Source organism: Scyliorhinus torazame, chromosome 3, assembly GCF_047496885.1.
Source record: "Scyliorhinus torazame isolate Kashiwa2021f chromosome 3, sScyTor2.1, whole genome shotgun sequence".
Classification (NCBI taxonomy): Eukaryota; Metazoa; Chordata; class Chondrichthyes; order Carcharhiniformes; family Scyliorhinidae; genus Scyliorhinus; species Scyliorhinus torazame.
In genome coordinates this window covers 71,591,219-71,607,540 of record NC_092709.1, presented here as the reverse complement: position 1 = coordinate 71,607,540, position 16,322 = coordinate 71,591,219, and the positions used below count along the sequence as shown (strand labels likewise).

General features: G+C 50.0%; 1 protein-coding gene across 1 annotated transcript in view; it reads right to left on the bottom strand.

Annotated features, from left to right (window-relative positions):
• The window catches only part of LOC140408510 (platelet-derived growth factor C-like), an 84,551-nt gene that overhangs the window by 57,609 nt on the left and 10,620 nt on the right, over window positions 1-16,322 (bottom strand). The gene's annotated exons all lie outside the window — the stretch shown is intronic.

Genomic DNA, 16,322 nt, shown 5'->3' with positions numbered 1-16,322 from the left:
TGTGTCAGTTACTGCTTAGCAAGGGCATCGCCTCAAGCAGGACTACCAGCTACAATCCCCGGGGCAACGGACAGGTGGAGAGGGAGAACGCGACAGTCTGGAAGGCCGTCCTTCTTGCCCTACGGTCTAGAAGTCTCCCTGTCTCCCGCTGGCAGGAGGTCCTTCCCGATGCACTCCACTCCATCCGGTCGCTCCTGTGTACCGCCACCAACGTGACCTCTCTTGAGAGGATGTTTGTCTTCCCCTGGAAGTCCACCTCCGGGGTCTCGCTCCCGTCCTGGCTGACGGTTCCAGGGCCGGTCCTCCTCCGGAAGCATGCGAGGAGTCACAAGTCGGATCCCCTGGTCGAACGGGTCCTTCTCCTCCATGCTAACCCCCAATATGCCTATGTGGCACACCATGATGGGCGGGAGGACACAGTCTCCCTTCGGGACTTGGCACCCGCAGGTTCCCCAGCGACCATCACCACTACCCTCGACCCTACACCTTCGCCCTCCGTTGCTACTCACAACTCTACACCGTCTCCCTCCGTTGCTACTTATCCGGAAGACGACACGCTCCTGGGTACGCAGGCCTCAACACTTCATTCAACACCAGTGTCCTCCCCACAGCCGGGACTGAGGCGATTACAGCGGAAGGTCAAAGCCCCCGACAGACTGGATCTCTAATTCAACCCGTCCACTTCACCCCCGCCGGACTCTTTTTTAACAGGGGGTGAATGTGGTGAACCACTATTATATTGTACTTACTGTTCTTACCTATGGTACTTACTGTTCTTACGGTTTGTTACACGTCTGGGTTTGTCCCTGCTGGCTCCGCCCCTCAGGCTCAAGTATAAAGGTAGCTAACCTCCAGCCCTGCCCTCATTCTGGGACCGGCTGCGAGCAGGTGTCTTTTAGCTGATTAAAGCCACAGTTTACTCTTCCGACTCTCGTCTGTTATCAGTGATGGTACATCATAAACAAAAATAGCATTGTTGTGCAGAATCTTAAGCATTTCATACCATTGTGAGAAAACGGTTCCCTGCGACAGCTCAGAGGCCAGGTGTCATTCCATTTCGTTCATATGGCCGGGGGCTCAGCTCCGTCAGATCTCCGGATCTCCTGGTGCCGCACAATGAGCAGGTGTTCTGCTGAAGTTGTGACTTTGATTGACAGCATGATGGGCCCTTAACACCCCCGCCCTTCTCCATCACGCTCATATCATAGAAGGGTTCTCTCTATTGCTCCCTTCCCTCAGACTAATTAGGTGAGCTGGAAAAGTAATCCCTTATTTACGCCTTTATCAAGCTGCACCTACAAAAAAGCTGCCTGTTGCGTCAGGAGGATAGGGTTGGGGATCCTCTATACAAGGGCCAGTAGGCCTGAGGAACTCACAGTTTGAGTACGAGTGACAGTGCTTCAATACACATTTGGTGCACCAATTCCCAACGTATTAAAATTTTAAAATTGTAACTAAACTCTCATGTGAATGGAGCTGGATCCATTTATTCATTCTGACCAAAACTGGGATCTGTTTCTTTTCACTGTAACAAAGCCTACCAGAAAGTTAGAACAATAAGCAAAAATGCAAAGTAATAGTGAATGTCGCAACATTAAAGGGCCGTTAACGTTTCTTATTGTGTCAGTGACATTATAATGAAACACCATTGACCAGGTCAATATTAAATGAAGCATTACTGTATCATTCTTCCATAATAAGGAACAGAAAATTGTATGTTCACACCATAGAAAGGGTTTGCTGTTCACTCATGTACTTTCATGGGAAATAAACTAGTTGGCAATTTAAAATTATGCCTCTTCGTGATAGAACACGATCGAGGCCAACTTCTGCAGTGTAAAATGCGAATGCGTAGTATCTGGGTCAAGGGATTTCTGGCCTGAGTTTTACCGGCACTTGGGTGGCAGAAATGGAAATGGGGATGCAGTGAAATACAGAGGAGTCAGCTGCTAGGGAAGTCTCCGAGTGGCCAACAGCACATGTGGATTGGCTGTGCCGTGGAGGCGGTCAGCCAATTTGCCTACCATTAAGCCCCTTTTGCAAACCTGCCAGATAACCTTCTCATCCGTTGCCGGCACTCTCTCAAATAAAAGCTGAATTTCCAAAACAAATAGAAATCCTGAGGTCCTGCTGAATTGTCCAGTGAAGTAAATCCCAGTTTTACTCATCCAGTCACTCAATCATGGAGGCCACTAATCATCTGGCAGTGCACAGTGTGTCACTAAATGTTAGTGTCACGGCAACAAATAGAATCTAGCAAAGCAGGGTCTAAATGTTCTTCATTGATGCACGTCAAAAAGGGAGACATGGGGCGTCATTCTCCGACCCCCCGCCGGGTCGGAGAATGGTCGTTGGCCGCCGTGAATCCCGCCCCCGCCCCCGCCGAAGTCTCCGCTCCCGGAGATTGGGCGGGGGCGGGAATCCGGCCGCGCCGGTTGGCGGGACCCCCCGCTGGATTCTCCGGCCCGGATGGGCCGAAGTCCCGCCCAGGAATTGCCTGTCCCGCCGGCGTAAATCAAACCTGGTATTTACCGGCGGGACCAGGCGGCGTGGACGGGCTCCGGGGTCCTGGGGGGGGGCGCGGGGCGATCTGACCCCGGGGGGTGCCCCCACGGTGGCCTGGCCCGCGATCGGGGCCCACCGATCCGCGGGCGGGCCTGTGCCGTGGGGGCACTCTTTCCCTTCCGCCTCCGCCACGGTCTCCACCATGGCGGAGGCGGAAGTGACTCTCCCCACTGCGCATGCGCGGGAAACTGACAGCGGCCGCTGACGCTCCCGCGCATGCGCTGGGAAACTGACAGCGGCCGCTGACGCTCCCGCGCATGCGCCACATTTCCGCGCCAGCTGGCGGGGCAACAAACGCCATTTCCGCCAGCTGGCGGGGCGGAAATCCCTCCGGCGTCGGCCTAGCCCCTCAATGTTGGGGCTAGGCCACCAAAGATGCGGAGACTTCCGCACCTTTTTGCCGGCGCGATGCCCGTCTGATTTGCGCCGGCTTTGGCGCCAGTCGGCGGGCATCCCGCCGTTAGGGGAGAATTTCGCCCCAGGTCTGTCTTGTAACGTTTCCTGACAAGCAGCGATAGAAGAGGCAAACCGTTAAAAAGGAGTTCCATTTTGTGATCTACTCCCAAAAATCTGCAATTTGACATTACTGGTTTTGTAGCTGATGAGGTTCCAATTATTTAATGACAAAAAAGGGATAAGTAACTCTGGCTTCACAGCGCCAGGGTCCTAGGTTCGATTCCTGGCTTGGGTCACTGTCTGTGCGGATCTGCGTGAGTTTCCTCCGGGTGCTCCCGTTTCCTCCCACAAGTCCTGAAAGACGTGCTTGTTAGGTGAATTGGACATTCTGAATTCTCCCTGTGTGTACCCGAACAGGCGCCCGAATGTGGCTACGAGGGCTTTTCACAGTTACTTCATTACAGTGTTAATGTAAGCCTATTTGTGACAATAAAGAGTATTTAAAAAAATTATTAAATAAGATCAAATTAACAGAGGGATAAATTAAAGAAACAGTCCCAAATGGAAACTGTCTTAAACAAAAACAAATCATAAAAGAAATTTAAGTCATCAAGTCAAAATGTGACTAACGGGTTGATAAGGCACCCCAGCCTTCCGGTGCCCAATAGGCATGGAAGGTTTTGAGGGTGCCAGTAGTCACCGCATGCTCCCTCTCCAAGGGCATCTGGCTGTGAATATAGCCTCGGAAGAGGGGCAGGTAGTCAGGTTGGATAACCCCCTCGATCGGCCACTGCCTGGACCTGTCGATGGCTAGCTTTGCCAGGCACAGGAGCACGTTCACGAGAATTCCTCCTCCCAACCCACCCCTCTCCGCACCAGGTTCCCGTAGATTAGGAGCGTGGAGCTGATGTGCAAACAAAACGGCAACAAAAGATTTTGAAAATAACTAAACAGGGATGGTGAAGCTCCATCCAGAATCTGGTAAAAGCTGCAATTAATGAATGCAAATTTGAGTCCTGTGATACAAACGGGCCCTGATAGAATTCGAAGTAGCTGCTGAACAATTATATCATCTCAAAAGTATTCTTTGATTCATTCTTTTCACCTGAAGTCAATCCGCAATGTAGTTCCATTGTCTGTGTGTAGACTGCAACTGAGTAGTTGTGCTATTTCTTGGCTAAAAAGTAACAATCAACATTCCGCCTGTTTAGGGTAATGTTTGATGGTGTCAGAAACCTGAGTTGTGATTTTCTTTGTATACAATTGGTATTATTATAGAATTACAGACACGTACAGCACAGAAAAGGGTAATTCAGTCTTTCATGCCTGCGCTACCTCTTTGAAAGAACACTCCTACTTCTTACATCCTTGCTTTTTCCAAGTTTCTAAGATGAATTTTGCCCCCATTTGATGATTGCCAATATTAACCCAGAAATGGAGGCCACCAGTCAAGTTGAGGAAAGGAAGGGAAGAATAGCAGATGGATCATGGGAAGATGTGTGTCATGATATACATCAGCATATCATGGTGCAATCACACACACACTGACGGACATACAGTAGGACCAACCAGTATACACAACATCGCAGCCAATCACCAGTGAGAGCACACGCACTATAAAGACAGGGGACACCAGAGTTCCCGCTCATTCTAGCAGCAGCCAGCTCAGAGCACAGAGCTCACAGCCTGCTCTCAGACATTCACCATGTGCTGAGTGCCTCACCTAGATAGTGATAGGACAGGGTCCACAGATAAGCTGGTAATGCACATACCCAAAGTTACAGTATGTTATTACAGTTGAGTTGTTAATAAAATAGGGTTACACCATCTCCAGCCGTGTTGTCCTGTTTGCAGACCAGAACACCCAACACGACATGGTTCCAGGAGTGGACGCATACTAGCCCCTGTGAGACCTACCTGCAACTTATCAGCAATCCGCCATCCTTCAGCATGGAGAACATCAACCCACCGCCGCCGCTACGCATCGCTGGCAATCTCATGGTGAATTAGAAGCTTTTTAAACAGCGCTTCCAGCTCTTCCTAGAGGCCACAGACAGGGAAAATGCATCGGACACCAGGAAGATTGCCCTTCTTCTCTCCACGGCAGGGCAACACACCATCCACATCTTTAACTCCCTGACATTCGCGGATGGCGAGGACAAAACCAAATATAAGACGGTGCTCCTAAAATTTGATGAGCACTTCAGCGTTGAAGTTAACGAAAGCTTCAAAAGGCACCTGTTCCAGCACCGCCTTCAGGGTAAGGATGAGCCTTTCCAGTCTTATTTATCGCACCTCCGCATCCTCACGCAGTCCTGCGGCTATGGGCCCACCTCTGACTCCATGATACGCGACCAGATAGTTTTCGGGGTCATGTCGGACACCCTGCGCCAGCAGCTCCTTAAAATCAAGCAACTCACCCTAGCGACGGCCATTGAGACCTGCGTCCTGCATGAGAAGGCCACCAACTGGTACTCACGCATCCAGGCGGCTGAAATGGCGTGGCAGAGGCCCCACGAGGCGGCGCAGGTCCAGACAATCGAGTACCTCCCGGCCCGCGGACCGGAGGAGGGAGGCCGTTTTGCGCGCTTTCCGAGGCCTCCTGCGCTTGTACGTGCCAAAAGAGGGGACGTTGACGCGGAGGAACGTGCACACTACGCAAGACCGCACCGTGCATGGGCAGTGGCGCAACGAACGCACTGACGTCATGACGTGCGGCAACTGTGGCTCCGCCCATTTAAAGCGGCAATGTCCGGCCAAAGCGCGACAATGCCTACGCTGTGGCAGGCTTGGCCACTATGCTGCCTGCTGTCGAGCACCTCAGCCTGCCAACTCGCAACAGTTTAACCAGCCTCGCTGAAATGTTCGGGCAATTCTACCCACGTTCACCGAGTCCGATCCTGACATCATACAGACCAGTGACACTGAGGACAGGGAGCCTTTCCGCATTGCTGTCATCAACAAGAACACGCTGTCCCCGAGTCGAAAGCACCAGCCGCTGTCAGTGCACAGCATTGATCCGGACGACGAGTGGTGTGCCACCCTGACTGTCAATTGGTCGACTATAATGGCAACGTCATCCCCGCCACGGGGTCGTGCCAACTCGAAGTGACGCACAACTCGCGTAAAGCCATCCTACCCTTCGAGATTGTGGGCTCTTCAAAGGACTCTGCTAGGCACACAGGCGTGCAAACTCCTCCACCTTGTTCAGCGCGTACACTCTCTCTCTCCAGAAGGCACGTCTGACTTCCAAGATGCGGAATTCAGGGCGCAACTAAACTCAATCTTCTCTCACAACCAGGATGCTTTCGAGGGCATGGGTACACTGCCCTACACATACAAAATCCTGCTCAAACAGGATGCCACCCCGGTAGTTCATGCACCTCGCCGAGTCCCAGCACCCCTCAAGGACCGCCTCAAGCAGCAGCTGCAGGATCTTCAGGACCAAGGAGTGCTTTCCCGGGTAACGGAGCCGACTCCATGGGTCAGCTCCATGTTGTGCGTCAAGAAGCCTTCCGGCGAGTTCCGGATCTGTATTGACCCGAAAGACTTAAATCGCAATATAATGAGGGAACATTACCAAATACCCAAACGTGAGGAGATCACGTGCGAGATGGCTCGGGCAAAAATATTCACCAAGCTTGATGCCTCAAAGGGCTTCTGGCAGATTCAATTGGATCAGTCCAGCAGGAAGCTGTGCACCTTCAACACTCCATTTGGCAGATACTGCTACAATAGGATGCCATTTGGAATCATATCGGCCTCTGAAGTGTTCCATCGCATCATGGAACAGATGGTGGAGGGCATCGAAGGCGTGCGCGTCTATGTGGATGATATTATTATTTGGTCTAACACACCGCAGGAGCATATTAGTCGCCGCCAACGCATCTTTCAACGGATACGGGACCAGGGCCTGCGCCTTAACAGAGCCAAATGTTCTTTTGGCCAAACCAAGCTCAAGTTCTTGGGGGACCACATCTCCCGGTTGGGTGTGCGGCCGGATGCCGACAAGGTGGCAATTACAGCAATGCAGAAGCCGACAGACAAGAAGGCGGTGCTACGCTTCCTAGGAATGGTCAACTTCCTGGGACAATTCATCCCTAACCTCGCTTCCCACACTACAGCTCTCCGGCACCTTGTCAGGAAGACAACTGAAGTCTAGTGGCTTCCCACCCACCAGCGTGAATGGGAGGAGCTCAAGGTCAAGCTTACCACCGCCCGGTACTGGTGTTCTTCGATCCTGCAAGGGAGCCGAAGATCTTGACTGACGCCAGCCAATCCGGCATTGAGGTGGTCTTCCTGCAACAAGATGGGCCCCTGTCGCCTATGCGTCATGTGCCATGACCCCCACAGAGCAGCGCTATGCGCAAATTGAGAAGGAGTGCCTAGGCCTGTTGACTGGCGTTGACAAGTTCCACGACTATGTGTATGGCCTTCCCCAGCTCACTGTGGAGACCGACCATCGCCCGCTGGGGGCATCATCCAAAAGGACCTTAATGACATGACCCCTCGCCTCCAGCGCATTCTGCTCAAACTCCGGAGGTACGACTTCCAACTTGTATACACCCCGGGTAAGGACCTGATCATAGCAGGCGCTCTGTCCAGGGCAGTTGACACTCCGTCCGACCCAGAGGGGTTCACTGGCCAAGTCGACGCACATGTAGCCTTCACTTCTGCCAATATGTCGGCCACTGACGAACGCCTTGCCCACATTCGCCGTGAGACTGCGGCTGACCCCCTTCTGCAACGTGTGATGCGCCACATGACGGACGGGTGGCTCAAGGGACAAGGCCCACAGTTTTACAACGTTCGGGACGACTTGGCAGTCATGGATGGTGTCCTTCTGAAGCTGGACCGCATCGTGATCCCACACAGCATGCACCGGCTTGTCTTAGAACAACTGCACAAAGGCCATCTCGGTGTTGAGAAGTGCCGACGGAGGGCCCGAGAGGCTATGTACTGGCCGGGAATAAGTGAGGACATTGCCAACACTGTGCTCAATTGCCCCACCTGTCAGCGGTTTCAGCCGGCACAACTACGTAAGACCCTTCAGCCTCATGAGTTGGTCACGTCCCCCTGGTCGAAGGTGGGCGTGGGCCTGTTCCATTCGCTCGGCAGGGAATACATCATCATCATCGACTACTTTTCCAGCTATCCTGAGGTCATATGCCTGCACGACACCACGTCATCGGCTGTTATCCGGACCTGTAAGGAGACCTTTGCTCGCCACGGCATTCCGCTCACCGTGATGTCAGACAATGGCCCTGCTTCGCGAGTCAGGAATGGTCTTCCTTCGCTAGTGCATACAACTTTGCACACGTGACTTCCAGTCCCCTGCACCCTCAGTCAAATGGCAAAGCAGAGAAGGGCGTCCACATTGTAAAAATGCTCCTCTGCAAGGCTGCTAATGCAGGATCTGACTTCTGCCTCGCCTTGCTGGCCTATTGCTCGGCCCCACTGTCCACGGGCCTATCGCCGGCCCAGCTGCTTATGGGTCGCACCCTCAGGACCACTGTGTCATCCATTCACGTCCCAGACCTCGACCATGCTCTGGTACTTCGGCGGATGCAACAAGAGCGTGAGCAACACAAGGCGGCTCATGATGCTCGGGCGACTGATCTTCCTGCCCTGGTGCCTGGAGATCATGTCCGCATACATCTTCCGGAGGGTGGCTGGTCGGCAACCGCTGAGGTTCTTAGACAGGTGGCTACCCGCTCGTTTCTGGTTCGTTTGCCTGATGGCTCCATTCGCCGCCGCAATCGGCGTGCCCTTCGTCTGGCTCCACGCTCGCTACGAAATTCTGCATCGGTGCCACACCCTCCTGTTGTCCCTGACATGGACTTTGTTGAGCTTCCGGATAACCTGCCTCCTCCTCACTCGACCGTGGCCCGGCCCATTCCTCAGCCGGTGGATCCTGAACCACCCTTGAGGCGGTCAACCCGAATTCGTCGCCCACCCCAAAGACTTGATTTATAAACCTTGCACTATTGGACTCACTGACTTGTTCTGCCGGACTGTTTAAGAGTTTTTTATTGTTTGTTAATAGCATTTGTTTCGTTCTTGGTGTAACATAGTTTTCCTCTGCACCTGGCACCGTCCCGTGTATATAGCATAGCCACATGTACATAGAACAAAGAACAAAGAAATGTACAGCACAGGAACAGGCCCTTCGGCCCTCCAAGCCCGTGCCGACCATGCTGCCCGTCTAAACTAAAAGCTTCTACACTTCCTGGGTCCGTATCCCTCTATTCCCATCCTATTCATGTATTTGTCAAGATGCCCCTTAAATGTCACTATTGTCCCTGCTTCCACCACCTCCTCCGATAGCGAGTTCCAGGCACCTACTACCCTCTGTGTAAAAAACCTGCCTCGTACATCTACTCTAAACCTTGCCCCTCTCACCTTAAACCTATGCCCCCTAGTAATTGACCCCTCTACCCTGGGGAAAAGCCTCTGACTATCCACTCTGTCTATGCCCCTCATAATTTTGTAGACCTCTATCAGGTCGCCCTCAACCTCCGTTGTTCCAGTGAGAACAAACCGAGTTTATTCAACCTCCCCTCATAGCTAATTCCCGCCATACCAGGCAACATTCTGGTAAATCTCTTCTGCACCCTCTCTAAAGCCTCCACATCCTTCTGGTAGTGTGGCGATCAGATTTGAACACTATACTCCAAGTGTGGCCTAACTAAGGTTCTATACAGCTGCAACATGACTTGCCAATTCTTATACTCAATGCCCCAGCCAATGAAGGCAAGCATGCCGTATGCCTTCTTGACTACCTTCTCCACCTGTGTTGCCCCTTTCAGTGACCTGTGGACCTGTACTCCTAGATCTCTCTGACTTTCAATACTCTTGAGGGTTCTACCATTCACTGTATATTCCCTACCTGCATTAGACCTCCCAAAATGCATTACCTCACATTTGTCCGGATTAAACTCCATCTGCCATCTCTCCGCTCAAGTCGCGATACAATCTAAATCCTGCTGTATCCTCTGATAGTCCTCATCGCTATCCGCAATTCCACTAACCTTTGTGTTGTCTGCAAACTTACTAATCAGACCAGTTACATTTTCCTCCAAATCATTTATATATACTACAAACAGCAAAGGTCCCTGCACTGATCCCTGTGGAACACCACTGGTCACAGCCCTCCAATTAGAAAAGCACCCTTCCATTGCTACTCTCTGCCTTCTATGATGTAGCCAGTTCTGTATCCACCTTGCCAGCTCACCCCTGAGCCCGTGTGACTTCACCTTTTGTACTAGTCTACCATGAGGGACCTTGTCAAAGGCCTTACTGAAGTCCATATAGGCAACATCCACTGCCCTACCTGCATCCACTGCCCTACCATATTGATGTAAATAATGCACACACATGATCAGACACACTCACTACACTTTATTTATTCTCATGTAGGCACATATTCTTTGCGAAAAGGGGGGATGTTGTGATATACATCAGCATATCATGGTGCAATCACACACACACTGACACACTGATGGACATACAGTAGGACCAACCAGCATACACAACATCGCAGCCAATCACCAGTGAGAGCACACGCACTATAAATTCAGGGGACACCAGAGTTCCCGCTCATTCTAGCAGCAGCCAGCTCAGAGCGCAGAGCTCACAGCCTGCTCTCAGACATTCACCATGTGCTGAGTGCCTCACCTAGATAGTGATAGGACAGGGTCCACAGATAAGCTGGTAATGCACATACCCAAAGTTACAGTATGTTATTACAGTTGAGTTGTTAATAAAATAGGGTTACACCATCTCCAGCCGTGTTGACCTGTTTGTAGACCAGAACACCCAACACGACAATGTGGAAAACTGATATATTTGTTAAAATTCATTCTTAGCTGGTGGGTGTCAACAGCAAGGCCGACATTTTTGTTTCACATTTCCTGTTGTCCTGAGAAGGTTTTCAGAGATTTTTTTTAATAGTGCTTCTGATACAGGTAACTGGCTCCCTAAGTGTGAAAATTATCTTGAGCTTTGACAGAGAGTCATCCAGATGCGGAACATTAGCTCCCTTCTCTCAGATGATGCTGTCAGACCTGCTGAGATTGTCCTGTATTTTGTGTTTTTGTTTCAGATTCCAGCATTTGCAGTAATTTGCTTTTAAAACTATGTTGATGCACAAATGGGATCATATATAGTACCGGGTAAGATCGGCAAGTTTCTTTACCAAGAGGACATTAATAAAGCAATTGGATTTTTATGAAAATGGCCACTTTTTATTTATAGTAGTTTTTGTATTTCCAAAATTTTAAATACCGAATTCAAATTCTCAATCTGCCATAATGGGATTTCTACGGATGCTCTCGAGGCCGATGGATTAAAGTCCAGTTACTTAATCACTAAGCTGCTGTATTCACAGATGTGCAAATATTTATTTGGCAGGTCATCAAGATTGCTAGTTCAAATACAGTATTCAATCTTTCCCTATTTCCAGTTGTGTGTCCTTTTGTATGAATTCATTTTATTCAAGATTTCATTGAAGGCAGACAGTTCTAATTCTGCTTTATATTAACATGATAGTGAACGTCTTCTTTAGCTCCACTCAGTTCCTCCAAATAAAAGGTGTTGCTATGGGAACCCATATGGCTCCGAGTTATGCCTGCTTCTTTGTGTGATATGTGTTGTTGCAGTCCTCCTCAGGCCTCTTCCCTCATCTTTTTGACAATACATTGATTGCTGTATCAACACCATTTCTTTTTATCACTTGGAACTGGAAAATTCATAAATTATTCTTTGAACTTCCACTCTTTTCTCAGCTTCTCATGTTTCATCTGCTACTCTTCCCTGCTGCGGTAGCACGGGGTAGGCTCCATGGATCATGTGACCGAGCCAATCGTGCAGGGATGCACAAACCCCAGCCAATATCTTCATGCAGGAGCCCAGTCTTTAAGCTTTCAACATCCATTGGGGGGAAATTTTTAAGATCTTTGGAACCACCAATGCACCAGTGGTCTACAAGGGACACAAGGTCAATCTGCCCAGTGTGATGGGAAGAGACTGGTTACAGCTTAAGATTAACGCTTAACTGGCAGGAAATCTTCAAAATATTCAATGGCATCCTCCAAGATGTCCCAAAGAGGTGTGAAGATGTTTTTCCACAAGGAACTGGGATGGATTAAAGCCAAAGCCAAAATCTATGTCAATCTGGATTCAACGCCCAAGTTCTCCAAAGCTAGACCAGTGCTATATACATTGCATCAGAAGGTTGAAACAGAGTTAAATAGATTGGAAGAGCCGGGTATTATCAAGCCGGTTCAGTTTTCAGAGTGGGTGGTGCCAATAGCTTCTGCCCTTTTGAACCAGATAGTTCAATAAAAACTTGTGGTGACTACAAACGAACTAAAAATCAGGCTGCCCAGATTGAGGACCTCTTTGCTAAGCTGGCGAATTCAAAATTCGACTTTTAGTCATGTCTACCGCAACTAGAATTGGAATTGAAGATGGTCTCAGAGGTTTGCCACAACAAATACCCATAAAGGCCTCTTTCAATATACTGGACAACCAACTGGCATCGCTTCAACCTGAGCTATTTTCCAGCGTACACTGAAAAATCTCCTCCAGTGAATGCCCATGGTGCTGCTCTACCTTGATGGTGCGTTCGTCACCGGCACTACACCAGAAGAACATGAGGCCAGTCTAGTGGGAGTATTGAAGAGGTTTCGGGACACAGGGGGTCAGCCTCAAATGTGAAAAGTGTACTTTCCAGGCCTCAGAAGTGATATACCTAGGATTCCGCGTTGATGCGACAGGGTTGCATCTCCTTGAAGAAAAGATCAATGCTACACTAGATGTCCCTGCACCCAAAAATGCCGTTGAACTGAAATTCTTTCTCGGTGTGGTCAATTATTATGAAGGGTTCATTTTGAATTCAGCCACAACATTGGCACCATTACACCAGCTACTTAAGAAAAATCAACAGTGGCAATGGAGAGAGCCCCAAGAGGAAGCCTTCCGAGTCATGAAGCAATTATTACAGTCTTCAAACCTCTAGGTGCATTGCGACCAGGGATAACCAATTGTGCTGATATGTGATGCGTCCTCTTACAGTTTAAGGGCAGTTTTATCCCACAAAATGGGGCATGGTTCAGAACGCCCTATTGCTTTTGCCTCAAGGACCCTTTCAGAAATGGAACAGAGTTATGCCCAGATTGAGAAGAGGGGCTTAGCATCTATATACAGTGTGAAGAAATGCCACCAATATGTGTATGGTTGATGGTTTGACACCGTGACTGACCACAAGCCGTTATTGGGCCTTTTAAGGGACGATAGGCCCATAGACCCGGCAAGGGTGTAGCATTAGATCTAAGTCCCCACGCCGGAGGGAAAACCGGCGGCAATGACTCCGTCGTCAATGGGCCCCCAAGGTGCCTCGGGGGCTAGGTGGATGCCAGAGGGGTTGGCAACGTTCCAACCGGTGCCGAAGGGACTGTGCGAGTTTGCGCATGCGCGGAATGGCTGTCGTGATCTCGCGCATGCGCGGAACCGCCGGCATGATTCCGCGCGTGCGCAGACTGGCCGTCGTATTTTGCCGCATATGCGGGTGGTTCTCTTCTCCGCGCCGGCCATGGCAGAGCCCTACAGGGACTGGCACTGAAGGAAGAAGTGCCCCCATGGAACAGGCCCGCCTGCAGATGGCCCCCCGAGGGCCGCCCACGCCGACTTACCGGCCAGGTCCCGCTGTGTGGGACTATGCGTAACCCACGCCGGCGGGACTGGTCAAAAACGGACGGCCACTCGGCCCATCGGGGCCCGGAGAATCGCCGGGGAGGCCGCTGCCAACGGCCCCCGACCGGCATGGCATGAATCCCGCCCCTGCCCGAAAAACTGCACCGGAGAATACGGCAGCCGGCGTAGGGGCGGCGGGGCAGGATTCGCGCCGTCCCCCGGCAATTCTCCGACCCGGCGGGGGGTCGGAGAATCCCGCCCATAATTTCCCAAACGGAGAATCCAGCCCATAGTGTTCTATGCCTGATGGTTAAGTGCTTTTGCTTTTCAGCAATAAATCCCTTTGTTAACTACTGGAAGCCTCCAGTGTATGTCTCAAGCCTCCCCTTTCTCAACTTGACTTTTCGTCTCTATTTCTGGAAAAACGGTATCGGCCAATATCAAATCTTAGTATACTTCCTCCTACTGTAAGGATCCTCATGTTAAAACCTTGCTTTCCTTGTTTAAACCTTGCTTTCTTTGTGTAATTTCTTTATTCCCTGTTCTGCTGCTTCTACAGTATCTCAGCCTTTATTTTCCAACAAGAACAAACCTCAGTATAACAAGCTATTTGGGCTAGTCCAAGAACACCCCCAAAATAATGTGCTATTTGGCACGGTTCCATGATTTCACCTTTTGATGGACTTGCCCAGCAGCCAATTGGCTCCATTAAAATCCCGGGATTGGCAAATCCTCGATGTGGATTGGTCTGGATTGTTCTGGCAGGGTCTTTGCTGTGTGCCTCTATCTGTTTGACTCGCTCTGGTATTTCCGCTGGGGCTCCCTCCAGGTAAATGGAGCAGCCAGTGTTTTCTCTCTATCCAGCTAGTTAGTATTTAAAGCCTGAAGACTGAACTGGGTGGGGTGGGGGGGGGGGGGGGGTCCAAATCCAGATTCCTCTCTCTTTATGACCAGATCTCTCTAATGCCTCACAATAGCTGCCGCTCTGATACTCTGTTTAACTGAGACAAGCCGTTGTTCAGTCTGCTGGAGCTGACAACAGATAACCGACTGAACGTACCTGAAGTGCATCTTCCGTGGTAAGCTCAGTGTCACCCTAGAGAGGATCCCACAGCCTGAAAATCCTGCCTGAAGGTTGCAGCCAGAAGAACCAAACCAGTTTGTGGTTTCAACACTCAGCGGCCTGAGAAGATAGCCGACTACAAAGACTACAACCTCAGCAGCGAAGATACTCATCTCTCATCCTCATTTCATCCCCCCATTATTTTAATCCTTCCCTTCCCCACTGTGGGTCTGTCTTGTGAGTCTATGAGCAGAGGGTGGGACGGCGAAGGGGAGTAAGTAAGATTAGCAGACCGTTGTTCTATTATCGTCATTACATGTTCTCTTGTTGTTAATAAACTGATTTTTTTGTGTTTTACAAATCTCATGCCTGTGTCATTGGAACAGCCGAGGGCCTAAGATTTCAAAAGCTTTAGACAAACTATTGGTTAATTCAATAGGTTTCTGTAAGTAGGGGCCTGCGGGGCTGGAATTGACCGTGCACACGCCCAGGATGTCGTAACACTACAGCCTAGATTTCCTCGCACCCACTCCTGCAATGACTCAATTCCATTTTTCCAGTTTCTCCATCCCTGTCTGCTCAGTTGATGCAACCTGCTATATCAGCATTTATGTTCTGTCTTCCTTTCCTTTCAGACATAGATTTCCCTCCTCCCCAACTTGGTTGACACCGTGCCCATTTCATTTCCCGCACTTCTGTTCTCATCCTGTTCCCCTCGCCCACAGTTCGTACAATAAAATACTTTGTATGCTAATGAGTGAGCTTGTTACTTTGGAGGGTTATCAGATTTTATGCCATTGAGAAGTGATGGAAATGCTCCAATTCAGAGTATTTGGACCAAGGTCGAGGCTACAAACATTAAGGCATAAATATTCATTAAAACAGGGAACCAAAAACAAAAAAGTGCAATATTCAAAGGCCTCTGGATCTCAAAGTTCACCTCATCATTTCAGCAGATTATTTTTCATCCATGATTTAGCTGCTGGATTAGTGAGTCCACCATTCAGGGATGAGGTGGTCTTAAACTTCCATCGACAGATATGCCACTCTGCAGTTACATCAATGTCAAAAAGACTTTACTTACCTTCCCCTTTCAGCTTCTTCTCTCCCACCATAACACACCGCCCCGACCCCACCCCACCCACTGGCCACCCCACCCTAACAGTCCTCTCACAAACAGAATGAGCACTATCTCATTAGGGAGTTCGCAAATGTGGATCTGACATTTCACTTGGGACACAGCCAAACCCAGAAGCTGCTTGCCATCGGTGTGATAAGCTGCACAACACACAGTGAAATGGACAAATGCATTACTGCTGCACTCTGGACTGCAAAATGAACAATTTTGCCACCCATTAGAGATGTGTTGCTTCAGCAGCAGCTGTTCGCCAGGTGTTGGGCATAGTTTGTAGGTCTTATTAAGGTATTTTTAGTCATAATAATAATAATCTTAGTTGTCACAAGTAGGCTTACATTAACACTGCAATGAGGCTACTGTGAAAAGCCCTTAGTCGCCACACTCCGGCGCCTGTTCGGGTACACAGAGGGAGAATTCAGAATGTCCAATTCACCTAACAAGCACGTCTTTCGGGACTTGTGGGAG